Here is a 22920-nt window from a genome sequence, read left to right as displayed (position 1 = left end):
AGAGACTTGCTGATGTGATTTGGAAAAAAAAATACAAGTGTTACTTAAATTAGAAATTAACCTTTTGTCATGTATTTTCTCAATGGATAATGCAACTACTATCATATGGGGATGAATGAAATTTTTTGACATTAAAAAGAGAAAGTCTGAAAAAAAAGTTGAGAATCACAGATTTAATCAAGTGAGGTTCTAAAAGAGTTCTTGCTAGTTTATTCTATTTCCTACTTAAGGTAATATTTTTTGCTTCTTGTGGGACAAAAGGTACATCAAGCATCCTATCCTTTTTACTGGGAGGGGAGGGGAAGGAAGGGAGGGTTGGGGAGGGGAGTGGAGTGTGGGGTTAAGAAGACTGCTAATCCTTTTTCTTTTTTAAAATATTTTATAAATGTTCTTCCTCTTCCCCTCCCCCCCCAAACCATCACTGTCACTTCCCAAATAATAATTCTATCCCACATGGAATCCTTCCTTGAAACAAAGATGTATAGTTAAGCAAAAAAAAAAAAAAAAATCAAAGAAAGAAAAGATAAGGACACTGGTCGTATCTGACCATACATGCCTAATTCCATGCCAAGAAACCTATAATCTGCCACTTTTTTTGCTAAGAGGAGCAGAAGCATGCTTTCCTGGGGTAAGATTTTTCTTCTTTTTTTCTTTTTTATTTGTTTTTTAGTCTTTGAAAACTGGATTCTAGAGAGGCAGCCATGTTGAAATGAGTAGAGATGTGGTCTATTAGTTAGGAAGATATAGCTTCAAGTCCTATCTCTGCCAAACACTGGCTATTATACCTTAGTGGAGTCGCTTCACCTCTCAGTGTCCATAGGCACCTATAAGATCAGAAACTGTGGAACGGTTACTATTTTGCATCAGTAGAGAGAATATTTTTCTCCAAGAGTTTTCTACATAGATAAAAACACAGTTATGCTTGGGAGGTGGGGGAGAGGACTCTATGGACATTCTATGCGATCATAGAATCTCAGAATTAGAAAGAACCTGAGAGATTTTCTAATGCAACTCATACCCGAGCAAGATTCTTCTCTTCAGCATCCTTGACAAATGGTCTTCTATCATTATCTTCAAGGCTTCCAATGAAGAGTTTACTCCCACTGTAATAACACTCTTCTTTATACTTATACAGGTGATCTTGCTAATTGCAGTACTTCTCGGATTCCCTGTTTTTCCTGCCTGCACCAACTCCTTTGGTATTGGTTTTCTAGAACCCATGCCCTAGTCCCTGGGGAAATTAATCTGTTTAATTTTGGAGCTCACATCCTAGAGCTAAGCCATATTGGGACTGAGTGAGTAAGAAACTTATTTTGCTCATTATATTATGCCAGACCCTAGATAATGATTCAGTCCGTCAATAAACATTTATTAAACACTCACTATGTGCCAGGCATTGTGTTAAGCACTGGGGATAGAAATATGAAATAGAAAGCTAGTTGCTGCCCTCCAGGAGCTTACTCTTTAATGAGAGAGCAACACATAAACAGGGTAGGGAATGGGAAGTGCTGAAAAAGGGGTGGGAGAAGGGAAGGTATCTAGCTCAGTGGCATAATGGAGTCCAAAGAAGTATAGCCAGGTGGTAAATTAAAATATCACTTGCCTGGCAACCTTAGGGAAGCTGCTCGTTCCACCATCCAGCTATCTAATCAGAGGGACAGAAGATACTGAAGGTATTACCCAGCTGATGTCATCTCACAGAAAAATGAGTTTCTTGATGATGAGGTTCCTGGGAGCAGGATGGAAGACAAAGGAATACAGCCAGTTGGGGAAAATCTACTATCTCTATGTTTTTGTGTTGGGTAATGTGGATACAAACATAAAAGTAAATAATGAAAAGCGATAGTATGATTTCCCTATTACCCAGTCAGCTACCTGAATGTGATCTTGCTATCTGCACTGCCCCGTACCTGCACCTATCCACTTTAAAATTTTTGCTAAAAACATACAACAAGGGCAGCCACATGGAGCAGTGAATAGAGCCAAGGCCCTGGAGTCTGGAGGACCTGAGTTTAGGTCTAGCCTCAGACACTTGACACTTACTAGCTGTGTGACCTTGGGCAAGTCACTCAACCCCAATTGCCTTGCCTTCCCCCTGCCCCTCCCAAAACAAAACAAAACAAAACAAAACAAAAAGCACACAAGAATCCAATCAATAGTATAATTATTTCTGGGGGTGGAGTGGGGTGGGGAATGGCAATTTACTGTCCTTGAAGGCACCAACTAGCTTCTTTTACAAGTTCTTTATTGAGTAAGTATGCAAGACAGGGACAAAGGACAGTATAATGACTCAAAGGAGAGATTACAACAAATTTCTCTAAGAAATATAAGGACCAAGATCAAGTAGACTTTCTTAAAGGAGGTACCTCATCTTTTTAAGAAGCTTTGGTAGCTTACCATTTACTTTGGATAAAATCCAAATTCCTGTTTGGCATTTAATGCCCTTCACAATGTGGTTCCAGCCTATCTTTCCGGGATGATTGTCCGTGACTCCCCTTATATACTGTATACTACACCCAAACTGGTCTTCTTGCTGTTCTCCCTGTATGATATTCCTTTGTCTCTATGCCTTCCAAGGTCTCCTTCCTTATCTCCTTTTCCTGGAAGCCTTACATAGCCCTTGGTGTCTCAACTCAAGTGCCACCTCCTTTTCAAGAAGCTTTTCCTGATAGTTCCAGCGAGTGTTTGAAACCCTCCCTTCATCCTTCACAATTTGATTATTTGTGTGTGTGTGTGTTTCAAATCACTTTTTTTCTTTTTTTTAAAATTTATTTAATATATTTAGTTTTCAGCATTGATTTTCACAAAAGTTTGAATTACAAATTTTTTCCCTGTTTCTACCCTCCCCCCACTCCAAGATGGCGTATATTCTGCTTGCCCCGTTCCCCCGTCAGCCTTCCCATCTGTGTCACCCCACTCCCATCCCATCCCCCTTTCCCTTCTTATCTTGTAGGGCAAGATAAATTTCTATGCCCCATTGCCTGTGTATCTCATTTCCTAGTTGCATGGAAAAACTTTTTTTTTGTTGTTTTTGAACATCTCTTTTTAAAACTTTGAGTTCCAAATTCTCTCCCCTCTTCCCTCCCCACCCACCCTCCCTAAGAAGGCAAGCAATCCAACATAGGCCACATGCATACCATTATGTAAAACCCTGCTACAATACTCATGTTGTTCAAGATTAACTATGTTTTTCTCCTTCCTAAGCTATCCCCCTTTATTGAATTTTCTCCCTTGACCCTGTCCCTTTTCAAAAATGTTTGTTTTTCATTACTTCCTCCCACCGTCTGCCCTCTCTTCTATCATCCCCCCTTTTTTTAATCTTCTTCCTCCTTCTTTCCTGCAGGGTAAGATACCCAATTGAGTGTGTATGGTATTCCCTCCTCAGGTCAAATCCAATGAGAGCAAGATTTACTCATTCCCCCTCACCTGCCCCCTCTTCCCTTCCTATAGATCCACTTTTTCTTGCCACTTTTATGCGAGATAAGTTACGCCATTCTATCTCTCCCTTTCTCCCTCTCTCAATATGTTCCTCTCTTATCCCTTAAATCAATTTTATTTTTTTAGATATCATCCTTTCATATTCAACTCACCCTGTGCCCTTTGTGTGTGTGTGTGTGTGTGTGTGTATATCACCTACATATATACATACATAGACACACACATATGTATATATATGTATACACACACACACACACACACACATATATATATAGTATATATATATATATATATATATATATATGCATATTCCTTTCAGCTACTATGATATTGAGGTCTCATGAATCATACACATCATCTTTCTGTGCAGGAATGTAAACAAAACAGTTCGACTTTAGTAAGTCCCTTATGATTTCTCTTTCTTGTTTACCTTTTCATGCTTCTCTTGATTCTTGTGTTTGAAAGTCAAATTTTCTATTCAGCTCTGGTCTTTTCACTGAGAAAGCTTGAAAGTCCTCTATTTTATTGAAAATCTATATTTTGCCTTGGAGCATGATACCTTTTTGCTGGGTAGGTGATTCTTGGTTTTAATCCTAGCTCCACTGATCTCCAGAATATCATATTCCAAGCCCTTCAGTCCCTTAATGTGGAAGCTGCTAGATCCTGTGTTATCCTGATTGTTTTTCCACAATATTCAAATTGTTTCTTTCTGGCTGCTTGAAGTATTTTCTCCTTGACCTGGGAGCTCTGGAATTTGGCAACAATGTTCCTAGGAGTTTTCTTTTTGGGATCTATTTGAGAAGGAAATCTGTGGATTCTTTCAATTTCTATTTTACCCTCTGGCTCTAGAATATCAGGGCCATTCTCCTTGATATTTTCTTGAAAGATGATATCTAGGCTCTTTTTTTTGATCATGGCTTTCAGGTAGTCCAATAATTTTTAAATTATCTCTACTGGATCTATTTTCCAGGTCAGTGGTTTTTCTAATGAGATATTTTACATGGTCTTCCATTTTTTCATTCCTTTGGTTCTGTTTTAGAATATCTTGATTTCTTATCAAGTCACTAGCTTCCACTTGCTCCAATCTAATTTTTAAGGTAGTATTTTCTTCAGTGGTCTTTTGGACCTCCTTTTCCATTTGGCTAATTCTTCCTTTCAAGGCATTCTTCTCCTCATTGGCTTTTTGGAGCTCTTTTGACATTTGAGTTAGTCTATTTTTTAAGGTGTTGTTTTCTTCAATATTTTTTTCAGTATTTTTTTGGGTCTCCTTTAGCAAGTCACTGACTTGTTTTTCATGGTTTTCTTGTATCATTCTTATTTCTCGTCCCATTTTTTCCTCTACTTCTCTAACTTACTTTTCCAAATCCTTTTTGAGCTCTTCCATGGCCTAAGACCAGTTCATGTTTTTCTTGGAGGCTTTTGGTGTAGGCTTTTGGACTTTGTTGACTTCTTCAGGCCATATGTTTTGGTCTTCTTTGTCACCAAAGAAGGATTCCAAAGTCTGAGACTGAATCTGAGTGTGTTTCCGCTGCCTGGCTATGTTCCCAGCCAACTTACTTGACCCTTGAGTTTTTCGTTGGGGTATGATTGCTTGTAGAGCAAAAAGTACTTTGTTCCAAGCTTGAGGGGATGCGCCGTTGATTTCAGAGTTCTTTCTACACAGCCAGCTCTGCCGCACCAGCACTCCTCCTTCCTCAAGAACCACCAACCCGGACCTGATGCAAATCTACAGGAGTCTCTGCACTCCTGCTCTGATCTGCCACTTAATTCTTCCCACCATGTGGGCCTGAGGCCAGAAGTAACTGCAGCTGTAGTTCTGTAGCTGCACCACCCCTGCTGCCCCGGGACGGTGGCCAAACAGCCAACTCTGTCCCCCACAGCTTTTCCCACTAACCTTCTCTGTTGTCTTTGGTGTTTGTGGGTTGAGAAGTCTGGTAACTGCCACAGCTCACTGATTCAGGGTGCTAGGGCCTATCCCGCCCAGCTCCTAGTCTGGTTGGTCCCGCTGCCTCCCACGCTGAGCTCTGCTCCCCTCCACTCTGTGGGAGATAGGTGTCATCCAGTGACCATCCAGGCTGTCCTGGGCTGGATCCCTGCTTCCTTCTGATATTTTGTGGGTTCTACACTTCTAGAATTTGTTCAGAGCCATTTTTTATAGGTTTTTGGAGGGACGTGGTGGGGAGCTCATGCAAGTCCCTGCTTTCCAGCTGCCATCTTGGCTCCACCCCCGGAAGTCCAATTTGATTATTTTGTAAATGACTTGTTTTAAGTTATCTGTGAGCATACTGTATACACTTAGCCCTAGGAGAATGTAGGAGAATGTAAGCTCCTTCAAGGAAGTGATTGTTTCCTTTTTACATTTGTACTCTTAGTGCCCAACACAGAATTAGGAACAGAGTAAGGATTTACTTAATGCTTATTAATTTCCACTGGATGGGATCAAAGATAATTTGAGAAAAACTGAAAAAGTTCTCTAAACAATTTTATTCAATGGGGAAAGAGACAAAGTTAGCATCCTCTGATTCAACAAGTTTTTAAATCATCTAGCAATAGGTGAGTGATAACAGATTTTTTATTTGTAGTACTTATAATAACTGATAATTATATAGTAGTGCATATCACTGAATAAATGTTTGTTGGATGGAATTTAACTGAATTAGGATTTGCCTAGCTGGAAAAAGTGAATGGATGATACAGAGATGCATTATCTGGTCCTCATGAGTCATCTATGTGAGGGTTTTTTATTCTTTTCCAGTCCAATGAGGATAAGCATTGGTCAGTACAACACATCACTGTTCCTTCCATCTGCAGAAGAGAAAGGATCCTGTATATTTACAGGGTTTCTTAACCTGGGATATGTGAACTTAAATATACAGGGCATCCATAAAGTCTGTGTGCAAATTAAAATAGTTGTAACTTTGTAACTATGTGTGATAGAAAGAATCTGTAACAAGGATTAGAAAGCTTGATGTATCTAGTTATTTTTGTCTCTAGAAATTTTATGTTTATTTTATTTTTATTTTGAGAAATTCAACTTAAAAACTATTTATTTTTCAGGATTACTGTTGACCCATGGTTTCACTGGAAGAGAAAGTAATCTGTGTTCTTTGGTTGGCTGAACTAAAATCTACCACTGCTGTCCAAAGTACCGTTTTCTTGGCCTCCACTTTCGCCAGATTTGACACCACTGGATTTCTTTTTATGGGTACATGTGAAAACTAATGTTTATGCAACCAAACCTCAATCTAAAGAAGACTTGCAAGCTAGGATAACTGCCGTGATTGCTGGCATTACTGAAAATCAGCTTCAAAATGTTTCCCACGAACTACAGAATTATATTACCCTTTGTATTAGTAATGGTGGACATGTTGAAAATTAACAAGACCAATAAAAAAATTAAGTGTTTCTTCTTTCTTTTGCTTTTTACAGATTTTTTCTATCACATATAATTACAAAGTTACAACTATTTTAAATTGCACATGGACTTTATGGACACCTATATATATATACATATATGTACATATATACACATATATTGATAACTATATTTCGGTGTTACTGGTTTCCTTTGTAATCTGATGAATTTTTATTTTATGCATTAAAAAAAACATTATTAAAAAAAAGCCATCAAGAGGCTTCACCAGATTGCTGACAAAAAATTGTTAATATAATGATAGAAAATTGTTAATACCAAATGTAATATTAACTGCCACTATGTCTTAATGATCCTAGCAATGTCAGAATTCCAGTAATGTCCTTTCATCCCTTTCCTTAAGATAATGTCCATTGGGTTGAACTGAGCCATACCCTAACTTCCTAGGCTGGGAACTTTCTTAGTAAACAAAGCCAGCTTGAGTCAGACCAGCCCCAAACCAACCTCAAAGTAGCCCCTAATGTCTTTACCCCTTCCATTGGGATTCATGGCATGAAGGTCAAAACAGCCAGAATGAAGTGATTTTCTTTGCTTAGATTGTAGAAGGTGGCTGGCATCTCATGACCAGGCCTTGCTACCTCATACTACCTCCAACCCCTCTCCTTCTAAAAGTATAAGAACTTTTTTCATGAGTCTCCTTGTTGAGAAGTCCGTTGTGCCCTCCACTTGTAGGTGACCCCAGTTTGCAAACATCTTTATCTTGATTAAAGACACCTTGGTGTCAATCAGTGAGATTGCATGGGAAATCATATTTCTAGCCTGAAAATTTCTCAGATTTGAGAAAAGGGTGAAGGCCCCATGTGGGAGAAGAGTCCCTAAGACAACAGTTACAACCTAACACAGGAAAGCTGATGAGCCCTAGAGGTTCGCTCCCTAAACTCTTGGACTACAGCACCTACTGACTCAAATGTCCTTATAATGGCCAACATTCTCATTACTTTGGCTTTTTAGAAATAGCCAATTTCTATTATCGTATAGAACTGTTGCTTTGGAAGTGATGGTTCTGTGGGGGCCAAAATGTTTGTCTTAGTTCAAGGGCTTTCCTTCATATCTCCACTCCATTTTTTTTCTTTTAATTCATTTAGTCACTTAAAAGTTACATATCAAATATCTACTATGGCTCAAGAATCTTGCCAGGTGGTATGGAAAATATAAAAATGAAATATTTGCCCTCAAGGAGCTAGAAACACAGAGCTTATCAAAGACAAGTTGCATGGAAAAACAAAACAAAACCAATACAACAAGAAAAAAGATCCAGGCACTATTCTATTGAACTTACAATCGCTAAACTGAAGCTAAGGGCATTGAGAAATTGCATTGTGAGCAGCTGTGACGTTTTATTAGTTTTCAGTCCATAAATGATTGTGTATTGTGGGCAACATGAGCAAACTATTATTTTCTTAAATGTCTATACTCAAAAGGAATATGTATACTTAAGCAGGCAATGTTAACATCCAAGCAGGAGGAAAAAAATAATGATAATGGGAAGGGGTGGGAGGGAAGGAAGGGAAAAAGGTAGTTTTCAGGCTAAGGAAGCATTAAAAACCATCAAAGCAAGACTAAAATATCAATCTCCATATTGTATCCTGGAAACTGAAAATGTGAAATACCTTGCCAAAATGCTTATAAATTGCTCCTAAGAGCAATGGTACAGTAATGCCACTTAAATGAATCCGAACTCATAATAATCTTAGTAACAGGTCATCTGTTTTTCTTTTTAAACACGTAGCAGCTTATTGAATTTGTAAGGCCCTACTCTAATGCATTTTGAAGGAAAAGCTAAGTAGAGATTCCAGGGGGGGATGCAAGAAAGGAGACCCTGGAAAGATAGAGTGGATTCAGACGGTGAAGGGCATTAAATGCCAACCAGACAGATAGGAGTTTGAATTTCATGCAAAGGTAGCTGGGGGAACAGCTGAACCTTTTCCAGTGGTTCAGTTCTTCTTACCACACCTTCTTGAGCAGGCCAACTTGATCTTTGCCCTCAAATTTCTCATAACAATTTGTTGGGATCTCTTCTTTACAGTCATTCTATTGTCCCTTGTCTCATACTATTTTTTATAGGTATATTGATTTATAGATATATTTATAGGTATGTTGATTGATCTTGAAAACATGAGTGTTGGCCTTTTTACAGCTTCTGGGAGATACATACATGTATATGCATGTTTCTTACATCACTATAGTATCCCAGTATCTCCCTGAGATCTGAAAGCCATCCCATGTGACTGATAGTACTTTTTTGAGAGGAAAAAAAAGGCAGTACAACTGATCAATATGCTGAAAGAGTTTGAAAACATATGCAATGTGTAATAACTGTGGATAGGGTGTGTGTTCTCATCAGAATATGATTTCTCATGTCGTTTCCTTCGAGTCCCACTTGATCTTTATAATTTTGTTTCATTTATTTTGATTTTTTGGTTTGTTGCTCTTTCAATTGTCATTCTTGTAGCCATTGCATATATTGTTTTCCTGACTTTGCTTACTTCACTTTGCATCAATTCATATAGATCTCTCCATGTTTCTGTGTATTCATTACACCTATCATAGCATGATAATATTGTATTACATGAATAGACCTAAACTTGTTTACCCATTACCCAGTTTATGGGCATTTACTTTTTTTCCGATTCCTAACTATCACACATACTGCTGCTATAACTATTTTTGAGTATATAGGGGATTTTTTTGATCAATGGCTTTCTTGGTATATTGGCCCTGTAATAGGTTCAAAGGGTATGGACATTTTAGTCTCTTTATTGTTATAATTCCAAATTGCTTTCCAAAATGGTTGCATCACATCATAGCTTCACCAAGTCATTAGTTTCCCTACCTTCCCACAACCTTCCAACATTAACTGTTGCTATTTTTGGTCAGTTTCTTCAATTTGCAGGATGTGAGATAAAACCTAGGTTGTTTTGATGTGCATTTCCCTTATTATCAATGATTTGGAGCTTTGTTTTTCATGTGGTCATGAATACTTTGCAATTCTTCTGAGAAATTTTTGTTCATATCTTTTGACCATTTATGTTTTAAAGAACAGCTTTAGTCTTATATTTGTTATATATCATTAATTGCTATATATCATACATACCAAATCCTTATCAAAGAAAATTGATACAAAGATTTTTTTTTTTACCCCATTCAACCACTTGTCTGCTTATCCTGGATACATTAATGTTGTCTGTATGTAAGTAGTCTTATAGTGATTTTATTGGTGAGCTCCAAGTCTGGAAAAACCTACTACCTATGCAACTCTTCTACTTTTCTGTACTTATGGTTTTAGAGAATTGCCTGAGGCATTGAGAGTCTAAGAGATATTTACTGCCTGTGTTCACACATTCAGCAAGTGTAAGATACAGGGCTTGAACCTGAATCATCCTGACTCCTTTGTTGATCTTCTAGCCACTACTCCACTTTTATTTATCGAATTTATTGAATCAGATTTTATAGAATTGGGGTTAAAATCCTAAAGTATTCCTAGTGAAATGCAATGGTCTATGCATTTTATCATCAGTGGTTACAGCAGATATTAGAAGTAGGAGATGAAATTGTTTTGTAAAATTGTAAAAAACAGCTGGGATATGTCTACCATCAAAAAAAAAAACTGGATTTTTTTTTTTTTTGCCTCAGCTTCCAACTTTTTTTTAAACTCTAAGTATTTCCATTAATTCAAATGAAAGAGCCCCACATACCACCTTGTATTCAATCCACCTTGCAATGCCTTCAAACACAATGAAATTAGCAGGTCAAGTCAAATTGCTAATTAAACACACAGGTTAAACACATAGATCTGGAGCCTGGATTTAGAAGCTAAACCCAGCCTTAGAGCCACTAGCTATAGAGAATTACAAATTTAAAGAAAGAGCACTTAATATGTAAGGCACATGCTGCGCCCACAAAGCAGCCATCTCAGCTGACTGAACTTCATTTCTAACAGGAGCACGTCTTCTAAATCAATGAACCCAGAATCTTTAAAACACACAAACAGACACACACACACACACACACACACACACACCATAGCTATCTAATTCATAATTACATGAAGCTGAACTCCATCTTGTAAGTTTAAACTAGACAAACACACAGCAAAAAGCTCTATTTATGGAAATAGACAGCCTTTCCAAAATCTATTTCTTTGCTCTTCAAGTGTTCAGCAAATATTCATTCCCCTCAGGTGATTCTCACTCATTGCCTGAGGCATCAGGAATGAACTCAAGTCAGAACCAGTGAAATGTTGTGATTATCTATGATAAAGAAAAACAACTGATTTAAGTGGCAATCCTCTCATTCCTTCATCCCTGGTTAAGTTCTTGACCTTGCCTTATGGCATACATATACACCAACACATCCCTCAATAATCAGCAAGACTCAGGGTCTGAGTGAAAGTCCCCTTACTAGGCACCATTATTTTAAAGCAGTAATTAGGGATCATGAGTTTGTAGCATTGCAGAATAAACCTAGTTATCTTGAGAAATAACACAAATTACTCAAACAAAATGAATTTTAATTCACTTTCAAAATTTTCTAAAATTACATTCATCTCTATCTAAGAAAGCCCAGTATTTAGAGATTTGAAAGGCAAATAGGGGAGAGGATGTAGCATGTATATTCTGGTTCATCCTCGAAGAGCCAGGCTACTATATCTCTGCCTAAGGAGGCTAAAATTCCCTGAGTGGTTTGGGGGTGTCTCTGTTATTTTCATCATCTTCAGCCCCCACCAGGTAGATTCCCTTTATTGTTAGGTGACAAGGATGAATGCTCCAATTCAGTTTAACCACTTACCATCCATTAGCTTTTATGAAGACATAGTTACTTTAAAAATATACCAAGAACAAAAATACAAAAAGTTATTCAATACCACATAGGCATATTCTTCCCTCCAGCACTTTGTCACTGGAGAGGCATAGGATCAACTTGGTTCTGTTGCTATGTACGATTGGACGCAGTAAAGTTAGGTACAGATGCAGTTTGAGTTCTGGATGAGTTTTTGTCTTATTTTCCACTGGGCTGGGTCCAGAAGGTTCTTTTGGGCATTGATATGGAGCTCTGTCGAAATCATAGCTATAAATTCTTTAATGTAAATGCACCCTTTTTACTTTCTAAAATTGGGTGCTAAGCTACCTGTTATGGAAATTAGGGTAGGACTTTTTTTTTTTTTTTTTTTTACTATTTTCTCTTTTGGAATGCTCAGGTAATCAAGTACCTTTGATGAGTTTTACTTTTCAAATGTGATGGCAAGCAAAGTAAACTTTTTGTTGTCTTTGTTTTGGAGTGCTTCTCAGCACTAAGGAATCTTTGATTGAATTGGGAGTCTTTGATGACGTGCTTACTTAAGGGAAGGCCTAGTTCAACAGGTTTCAGTCTCATGGTTGTGACACCCTTTGACCCTGAAGAAGTGTATATAACCTCAGAGGTTAACATTTTGCCTTTGGGGGCACATTCATTGAAAGAGTGTTGATCACAAGGCTGTGGGTAGCCTTTGAAGTATGGCCCCCACCTCCCACCCACCTGTTTTGAAAACCCAGCCATTGAGGCTTTTCTCTCTGATAACTGTTTGTATGTTGCTTGGACAGACAGCTAGAAGCCTGTCTGCTGATTTGTGTTTATTTGCTCTGTTTATATAATGTATGCTTGTAATTTCTGTTTGTATTCTCTCTGAAGTTCAGGGTGCTGGCTTTTCCCCCTGAGTTAAGTGAGTGGTATATGAGTGTTTAAAGTGAGATTGTTAACCCCTTAAATTTGCTTTCCTAAGAAAAGCGGATCAAATAACCTGTGCTAGCAGCCTTCCTGTGTGTTTTCGTTGTTGGTCTTTCACCCCCACAACAGCTGCTAGCAACATCGTTGTTATAGTACCCTCCAGACCTTTCAAAACATGCAAGGATTCACTTACCTAGAATGGAAAAAAAGAAACATGGATGTATAGGCCAATGTCCAAGGCCCATTTTTCAAGTCACATAAGCCCAGAGGCAAAAAAGCCCATGTCTTTTCCCTTAAAGAATGGTCTATCATCAGATGCTGAGGGTGAAGGAATAATAGCAGCAGAGACAGAACTGAAAGGGCTGAGCTGAAAGAAATAAGGAGGGTATGGGTTAGATATTTTGAATTTCTTTGAAGCCAATTAGAAAGCCTCCTTTTTACCATATGATTTATCCATGTAGATAAGTTACACACTATCTATGTGTGCTCCATAGTCTCTCAAAGGCACCTTCTTTACCCACTATTATGAATTTTCTGGAAAATGACTTCTGCCTTCTCCAGGTGGGGAAGCTGCATCAGCCAGATAAGCTGATGGGGTCTTTTTTTTCCCCTCTAGATCACAGTTATAGGAGGAAAGAATGATTCCATCTTTTAGGCAAGTATCCCAGTTTGCTGTAAAGTTAACTACATACTTGACAAAACCATTATCCTCATTATATTTAAAACATGATTCAATTAGCTAAAATGCAGTTTATCTCCACTTTTTGGGACTATAGCAACTGTGGTGTAAACATATTGTAGCCACTTCAGAAGCTGATAGATAGATAGATAGATAGATAGAACGGGACAAAGAGAGAGAGAGAGAGGGAGGGAGGAGAATAGGTATAGGTATAAATATACATACATAGATGTTAATCTATAGAAGATACAGTTATTGATTAGATACAGATCTAGAGGCACTAAGAAGGTGGAAAGGGCAGTTATAACATTATAAGAAAAATCTAAACACCCTGGGGTTTTAAAATTCCAAAAGATATCTATTAGTCACCTCAAATTGTAAAAGTTCCCTGGAGAAGATTTCTTGGCACTAGAAATATTTAGAGCCTATCCTAAGGGATGAAACTCAATCATTTCTTTAGGCCAAGGGTTTAGTTTCTACAAAACCGACTCAAAGTTTGCTTTTTTATTTGCCAAAAGCGTATCCTCAATACTATTCAAATAATGGTTCCATTAAACTACTCAACACAAAAATATCATCTTTCTTTTCAACAAACAGCTGGACTGGTTTTCCACAATCTTGCATGAAGAATAAGCCAGACTTAGGCACAATTATTAAACTATTGAACTCTATTTTGTCTTCTTCAGAAAACAACTCAGAACAAGAAGGAATTTTTCACAGCATTCATTGATCTTTCTTCATCCTTTGACTTTATAGACAGTTACTGTCTGTGAGCCAATTTGTATAATTTCAGTAGAAATGCCAGACTATTCATGGCTCTTCAAAGTCTGTGCTGCTGCTAAAAATCAGAGGAGACATGAAAAGTCTTATGATAGATGAGATTTTAGTACTAAATAGTATAAATAGAAAGGAAGGGCTTAGGATATAATCTTGAACAATTTATAGTATTGTTTCACAGATAGCACACAGGTGGCATTGGAGTTTTCAGACTCCAGCCTCTAACAGGTTCACTCTTGATCTAGTCAGACAGGCAGACACATTGGAGGGGTTAATAATCAGCTTTATTCTAGTCTAGTCTTCTCAAAAGAAGTTGACTGATAATGGGAACATCAGCTCCTACAGCATTCCCTGACAAACCTTCTTGCAGGGGCCAGCGAGAAGGGGGGCAACTACCCTGGAGTCAATTGTGACAGGCACAGTGTTCCAGCTTGGGCACTTCCCTGAGGCTTCAGAGTGAGTTATCTATAAAATGCCCATCGAATTAATTTAAAATTTATGTGAGGTTTTTTATCTGTTTTATTTTGATTTGGGGTGGGATTTTGATTGTTTTGTTTTGTTTTATTTTTTGCATTGTCCATATAGATCTTGGAGATTATGTAGTAGATACAATGCTTTTAATTCTGACATAGTTGAAAATTCTCTATTAAATTCCTATTATGATTCATTTTTTGAAACATAAGTGACATTAGATTTTTGAAGGCTATGGCAACAAAGCAAAAGAAACACCTGTGGTTATACTGTACCACTATTTATAGAGCATGCCTCAATAAATTCAGAGAAGCTCTTGACCAGACAGTTATCTATCAGTTAACACTAATATTCATTACCCCTTATGTTAGTTTCCTGACTTTTATGAGTCAAGAAGAACCCTTGAGTCATAAGCAGCAAGAATCCTAAGCTCTGATTATTGTAAAAGGAATACAAGCTCACTAAGGGGAAAAAATTGTTTCACGGGTGCATTTGTATCCCCTATTCCTAGTACAGTGCCTATTGTATACTAGGAGCTTAACAAACACTTAGTCTCTGATTGTTACCACTGGAGAACCTCATCATATTTAAATAGTGATTGTAATAAGTTATTTAGTGAGAAAAAATAGTACTGTAGTTAAGCTATCAAAGTTTAAAATTACCAGGAAAAATTTGGATATCCAGCTAGGTGGTGCAATGGATAGAGAATGAAGCCTGGAGTCAGGAACACCTGTGAGACCCTGGGGAAGTCATTTGACTTTGTATTTCTTATACTTCATAAGCTCCCACCACACTTTACACTAACCCTTTCAACACACTTGTTAGATTTATACTACCAAGTTTTATTATTTCCACTTGTAATATTAATTAAGTTGGGACTTTTTTTTTTTTACTGTTTTAGAATGCTAAATTAATCAAGTATCTCTGATTGAGTCTTATTAGGTGCTAAACCCCAGGCCCACACCCTTTTACTACTAGGTGCAAAGCCCCAGGCTTTTTAGCAAACTAGGTCGCTAGTTTGAGAGAGGGGTGAAGCCCCCAGGACCCTAAGGGGAGTTGCTAAGACCAGAGTCAATAGTATGCCTAAGTTCTGGTTGCTCAGATGACTTTTGATGGCATCCAAAGACGGTATAAAAAGAGACAACAGAGCTATTTGCTCGAGGCTCTCACTCTTTGAGGAGTGTTGGCATGGGACTCTGGGCAGCCACTGTAAGAGCCTTTCAGCTTGTCAACCCAGATGTTCATGGTTTCTTGGTAACTATGAATTGTATTTGGTCTGTTTATAATGTATGTTTTTAACTTGTTTGTATTTGCTCTGAAGTTCAGGGTGCTGGCTTTCTCCCTGAACTAAGTGTGTTTATATGGATACATTGGATTAAAGGAAGATTGTTAACGCCTTAATGTTACTTTTCTTAGTAAAGCAGATCAAAAGATCCCGTGCTGGCAGCATTCTTGTTGTTGGGCTTGTGTTGGTCTTTCACCCCCACAACTGCTGCTAGCTGAATTGTTGCAACACCACTTTACAAAACAGAGGACTGGGGCCCAAGAAGTTAAGTGAGTAGCTGTGGTCATATTGCAAGTCAACATAGGAGGTGGAGTTCAAATCACAGTTCCTCCTGATCTCAGTTTTCTTTCTACAAATCAATATTCTTCTAATTTAATACTTGCATGTAAGGAGGATTTTGTTATCCTTTTTGGAGTTCAGTTTCTCAGGATCCATGGCCATGGCAATGTCTAGGTTCTGGGTATTAGATAATTTCCAGAATAGCTCCAAGGATTCTAGATAGTAATTCCTAGAATCACAGTGACTGATAGTCCTACTAAGGCTGCTCCATGGGATATGGGGGTGACATAATTGATATTTACTATACTTGCACAGAATGATTATATTGCTAAAGTTAACCTGTAAGTTTAATGTTGTCAAGATGCCTTCTTCGTCTGTTGCCCTATAAAGCAAGTGGGCACTGGTCAGTGAGAGGGGGAATCTGTGTGCATAAACTCAGAGGTTAGTGTTTTGCTTCGGGGCTCTCACTCACTGCAAGAGTGTTGGTATGGAGACTCTGGGTAGTTGCTGGAGCCCCACCGGCTTTGAAAAAAACCCAGATGTTGGTGCTTCTCTTTTTGGTAACTATGTATGCGATGTCTTGATCAGACAAAGCCTGTCTATGGAATTGTGTTGTTTGATCTGTTGATATTTTCTGTTTGTAACTTCTATTTGTATTTGCTCTGAAGTTCAGGGCACTGGCTTTCCCCCCTGAACTAAGTGAATGATATATGTATGTTTGATTAAAATGAGATTGTTAACACATTAAGGTTGCTTTCCTTAGAAAAGCAGATCTAAGAATCTCTGTTGGCTGCTCTTGTTGCTGGTCTTGTTGGGTCTTACACCTCAGCAGCAGCTGCAAGCAACTTTGTTGTTACATGGTATCAAACTCAAATAGAAACAACAGCCATTAAACCATATATAGGGATCCCTGTGGACTGCATATTGATTTAGAAAACCATGTTTACACATACATACATGCATACACACACATATATGTATATATATATGTATAATTAATAAATAATCCCATTAAAATTAGATAGAGACTATATTTTAATCTGATTCAGTTCATACTCCGGAATATTGTCTTCGTTTGTTTTTGTGCATGTTTTGACACTTCTGATCTAAACTATATGTATCTCTCTTGTGCTTACAATATAGGGTAAACACTGTATATTTTCTATTTTAAAAAATCAGCTATGAACTACTAACCTACCAAACACTTTCCAAAGGATAATACGTTTAGAGATGGAAAGGACCTTAGTGATTACATAGTCTAACCCCATTATTTTGCAGATAAGGAAATTGAGGGTCAGGAAATTGAAGTGATTTCCTTAAAATTTCACTGGTAGTAAACAGCAGAGCCAGGATTTGAACTTAGTTGCTCTGGTTTGAAGTCCAGGACTATTTCCACTATAGTATTTAGAGAAATCTGCCTATCAAGAATGCTCAGATGGACCTAAGTAATATACCTATGCTAAACTGTCCCTTTTCATGAATAATTCTGTCCTTTTTTGCATTATTTTAGAATTCTTTCATTTTAAAATGTATTTTTACATTTTACATTAGAAGCTAGGAACTTCTAATTTTTGATATGTTTAATAGGTCTCAAGATTTTACTGCATATGTATAGCTATTATTAAACAACGAATTTCTCCTACAATTCATGTACTTGATAAATCTCATTAAATTTTTTCTATGTTGAATAAAATTCTGTCTTCATTTAGTATGATGACTCAGGTATCAGGCATTCTTATCACCAGCACTGATATGATGTTAAACATGCTGGCCCCCAGTAGTGGGGTACACAACAGCTTGATTCTGTATGACTTTGCATCTGCTTCTCTGCCTAGTTTCAACTTCAGAGCAAGATGTCCCACCCAGGACAAACTCATCACTTCTGACCTCATCCCCATATTAGTAAATGAAGCCTTGATTAACATCATCTCCCTCAGCCTCCTTTCCACTCTCACTTGAGGGCTGGAGGGCAGAGTACCATACTTCTTCCTATGCCTTCCTTTATAGAGGGCAGAAACTGGACTTAGCTCACTTCACTATGCATCTTCTGCCTTGTCTGGATTAGACTCCCCAGAATAAGATGCCACTTTTCTGAGTAGCCCCTGGTGTCCCAGTCCCACCCTTAGTCCCCCTTTCCAAAAAATCCTCTCTTCTTGGCCTCTTTTTGTTTATTGTCTCCCGTTTAGACTGTAAGCTCCTTGGGAATACTGATTGTCTGATAGGCACTTAATAAAAGTGTATTAGATTAGATTGGAATTCCCTGAAGTACATTTCAAATACTTCTACCTCTAGTAAGTGTACCATCATAACGTCAGTGGGAAATGATCTTTACTCCTGGAATACCCACAACAATTTTGAAGCTCACTCTCTTATGCACTAACCATGTATTATGTTTGTATTATATTCGTTTCTGCATATTTAATATCCTCTTATTCTATAAAGTCTATTAGAGGAAGAAAAGGTTTCTTAGCCTATTTTTCCATATCATCTACAACCTACCCCTGAGGCATAAGGATCCCTTAGGGAGTAAAATCTAGGAATTTTATATTCGTTACGTGAGTGTTTATTTGTATAATTAGTACAATGATAGAATTTCCTATGATATTAAAGAAAATTGTTAACATTGTTAGTTTTCTAACATTTGCAAGCAATGTCAAAATATAAAAAAAAACAAACCATAGGAATCTGGCCTACTGCATAAAAGTAATGCAAATGTCATTTAATATGACTTGTTACTTTTTGAAAGTCACACCTAGAGGACTTACTGTGCCAACAAGGCAGAGTGAGGAAGGAACCCTTTGAAGCCCTTTCAAATTCCCCTCCAAACCACTAGGAAACCACCTCTTAATTGGTCTAGGAATTAGGAAGCAGCTTACCAGCCCAGCAAGAAAGGTGTGCCTTTTTGGGGTGGGAGGCAAGCTAGGTACATGGGTTTCAGCAGTAGCAACTAGTCTAACCTCAGGGGGCCTGCAGCAAGGCTCCAAACCTGGGGCAATTCACTACTGAGGCCCCACCCTCCTTCAAGCTAACAGTCCTCTGGGCAAGTGAATTGTCTGTGCAACTCTATGAGGACCCACCCTAGTGACCTCACCCAAAGCACAAACAACCAGCAAGGCATTGACCCCATTGCTGACCTGTGAAGCCCCACCCTGGGGCTAGCCAACAGCCAGATCCCACCTTTGGTACCTACCAGCAGAGACCCCGTTTCCATAGCAACACAATCTGCCCTACCCCTGGACAGATCAGCAACAAAATTACTACTCCTGAGCTTGCTAGCAGAGTCGCCCTCTTTCCACAGCAACCCAACAGCACAGCCTCACACTTGGGGCAGAGCAGCAACAAGATGCCTCCTCTAGGGCAAGCCACCAGAAAGACTCTGTTACCATAGCAGCCAAGCAGCAAGGCACTGCCCCTGGAAAAAGTAAGCCCCACACCCAGGGGAGGCCACCAGGGAAATATACCCCAGTAGAAGTGAGAAGGGAAGCCTACCCTACAGAAAAAGCAAGTAGCCAAGCCCTAAAGCCCAGTGAAAGCTATCAGTAAGGCCCAGAGTCCCAGCACAAAGAGCTTGGACAGTGATGGACCAAAGTCCAACTCATATAAAAACATTAAGTTACCAAAAAAAAACGAGCAAAAAAAAAAAAAACACAGAAAGTTTGACATAGAAATGGCTATATGGGATGCCTCAAAGGAAAATCTAATTTGGTATCAGGATGAAAAAAAACAATTCCTTCAAGAAGATTTCAAAAAGCAAATGAGAGAAGTAGAAGAAAAATTGGGGAAAAAAATGAGAATAATGCAAAAGAATCATGAAAAAAGAGTTAATAGCACGGGGAAAGAGATATAAACATTTACCGAGGAAAATGACACCCTAGAAAATAGAATTGGCCAAATGGAAAAAGAAGTGCAAAAGCTCACTGAAGAAAATAATTCCTTAAAAATTAGAATTGAACAAGTGGAAACTAATGACTTTATGAGATATCAAGATACAATAAAACAAAATCAAAAAGTAAAAAAAAAAAAATGCAAGAAAATGTGAAATTTCTCATTGGAAAAACAACTGACCTAGAAAATAGATCCAGGAGAGATAATATAAGAAATACTGGACTACTTGAAAGTCATGATAAAAAAAAAAGCCTAGAGATCTTTCAAGAAAAAAACTGCCCTGATATATTAGAACAAGAGGGCAAAATAGAAATTAAAAGAATCCGCCAATCACTGCCTAAAAGAGATCCCAAAATGAAAACTTCCAGGAACATCATAGCTAAATTCCAGAGCTGATAAATCAAGGAGAAAGTATTCCAAGAAGCCAAAAAGAAACAATTCAAATACTGTGGAGCTATAGTCAGGATTACACAGCATTTGAAAACTTCCACATTAAAGAACTGGAGGACTTGGAATATGATATACTGGAAGGTAAAGAAGTTAGGATTACAACCAAGAATCACCTACCCAGCAAAACTGAATATGATCTGTCAGGGAAAATAGTGGATGATTAATGAAATAGAGGACTTTCAAGCATTTCTTATTAAAAGAACAGAGATGAATTTAAAAAAAAAAATTGCCTCTAAATACAAGAATCAAGAGAAACATAAAAAAGCAAAAAAGAAATAAGAAGGAGAAAACATAAGAGATTCAGTAAGGTTAAATTGTTTATATTTCTCTATGGCAAGATAATATTTGTAACTCTTAAGAGCTTTATTACTAAAAAAACAATTAGAAGGAGTGTATGTAGACAGAGGGTACAGATATACGGTGAATTTGATGGGATGATACCTTCCTACCCCCAAAAAAGAAACACAATAAAGGGGTGAGAAAAAATTGCACTGGAAGGAGGGAGGGGAGGAGATTGAATGGGGTAAATTATCTCACATACAGGAGGCATGAGAGAGCTATTATAAAGGAGGGGAAGATGGGGAGGGGACTGGCAGGCAAATCTTAAACCTTACTCTCATCAAAATTGGATCGAAGAGGGAATAACCCTATAAGGAAATGAAAAGGGATGGGGATAATAGAAGGAGACAGGGGACTGATATAAGGGAGAGTTTATTGGGGAAGATGGTAATCAGAAGTGAAACACTTGTGAAAAGAATAAGGTTATGGTATAAGAAAGAGAAGAGAATAAACAAGCAAAACGTGTCATGGAGGGAAACACAGTTATCATAATTATAATTGTGAATGGGATGAACTCACCCACAAAATGGAAGAGGATAGAAGAATGGATTAAAAACCAAATTCCTGCAATATGTTGTTTAAAAGAAACATATTTGAAGCAGAGAGATACACAAAGGGTAAATGTAAGGGGCTGGAGCAGAATCTTTGCAAAAGCAAAGAAAGCAAGGTTAGTAATCATGATCTCAGACAAAGCAAAAGCAAAAATAGATCTAATTAAAAGAGATGAAGAAATAAACTATATCTTACTGAAAGGTAGAAAACGAAGTCATCAACACTACACCTATATGTACCATATGGTAGAGCATCTAAATTTTTGAAGGAGAAATTGAATGAGTCCCAAGAAGAAATAATGAGGGACCTCAACTTTCCCCTCTCAGCACTAGGTAAATCTAACCAAAAAATAAACAGAAGTTAAGGAGGTGAATAAAATTCTGGAATAGTTAGATATGACAGATCTCTAGAGAAAACTGAATGGAATAAAAATGAATATATCCTTTTCTTAGCAGTACATGGAACTTACGCAAAAATTGACCTTGTATTAGGACATAAAAACTTCACAACATTGAACACATCCTTTTCAGATCACAACCCAATAAAAATTATATTCACTAATGGACAATGGAAAGAGAGATTAAAAATTAATTGGAAATGAGATAATCTAATCCTAAAAAAAGGTGGTTCAAAGAACAAATCATAGAAAAAATCAATAGTTTCATCAAAGAAATGACAACAATAAGGGCGGGGCGAAGATGGTGGCTGGAAAGCAGGGCCCTCCAGGGCCCTCCAAATACCTATAAAAAATGGCTCTGAACAAATTCTAGAACTGCAGAACCCACAAAATAGCAGAGAGAAGCAGGGCTCCAGCCCAGAACAGCCTGGATGGTCATTGGGTGAGGTCTATCACACACGGAGCTGGAAGCGGAGCCCAGCATGGGTGGTGGCAGGACCAACCAGACCAGGAGCTGGGTGTAACAGGCTCTAGTGCCCTGAATAAGTGAGCTGTGGCAGTTACCAGACTTCTCAACCCACCAACACCAAAGACAACAGAGAAGATTCGTGGGAAAAACTGTGGGGGACAGTGTGAAAGTTCGTGGTTCGGCCACTGCCCTGGGGACAGTGTGGGTGGTGCAGCTACAGAACTACAGCTGCAGTTGCTTCTGGCCCCAGGCCCACATGGTGGGAAGAATTAAGTGGCGGATCAGAGCAGGAGTGCAGAGCCTGCTGAAGATTTCTGTCAAGTCCAGGTTGGTGGTTCTTGAGGAAGGAGGAGTGCTGGTGTGGCAGAGCTGGCTGTATAGAAATAGCTCTGAAATTAACAGCGCATCCCCTCAAACTTGGAACAAAGTACTTTTTACTCTACAAGCAGTCATACCCCAACGAAAAACTCAAGAGTCAAGTAAGTTGGCTGGGAATATGGCCAGGCAGTGAAAACGCACTCAGATTCAGTCTCAGACTTTGGAATCCTTCTTTGGTGACAAAGAAGATGAAAACATACAGCAAGAAGTCAACAAAGTAAAACAGCCTACATCAAAAGCCTCCAAGAAAAACATGAACTGGTCTTAGGCCATGGAAGAGCTCAAAAAGGATTTGGAAGAGCAAATTAGAGAGATAGAGGAAAAATTGGGACTAGAAATGAGAATGACGCAAGAAAACCATGAAAAACAAGTCAATGACTTGATA

Source organism: Trichosurus vulpecula, chromosome 3 (assembly GCF_011100635.1).
Source record: "Trichosurus vulpecula isolate mTriVul1 chromosome 3, mTriVul1.pri, whole genome shotgun sequence".
Lineage (NCBI taxonomy): Eukaryota > Metazoa > Chordata > Mammalia > Diprotodontia > Phalangeridae > Trichosurus > Trichosurus vulpecula.
The sequence above is the reverse complement of the archived record's forward strand: the minus strand, read 5'-3'. Positions refer to the sequence as shown.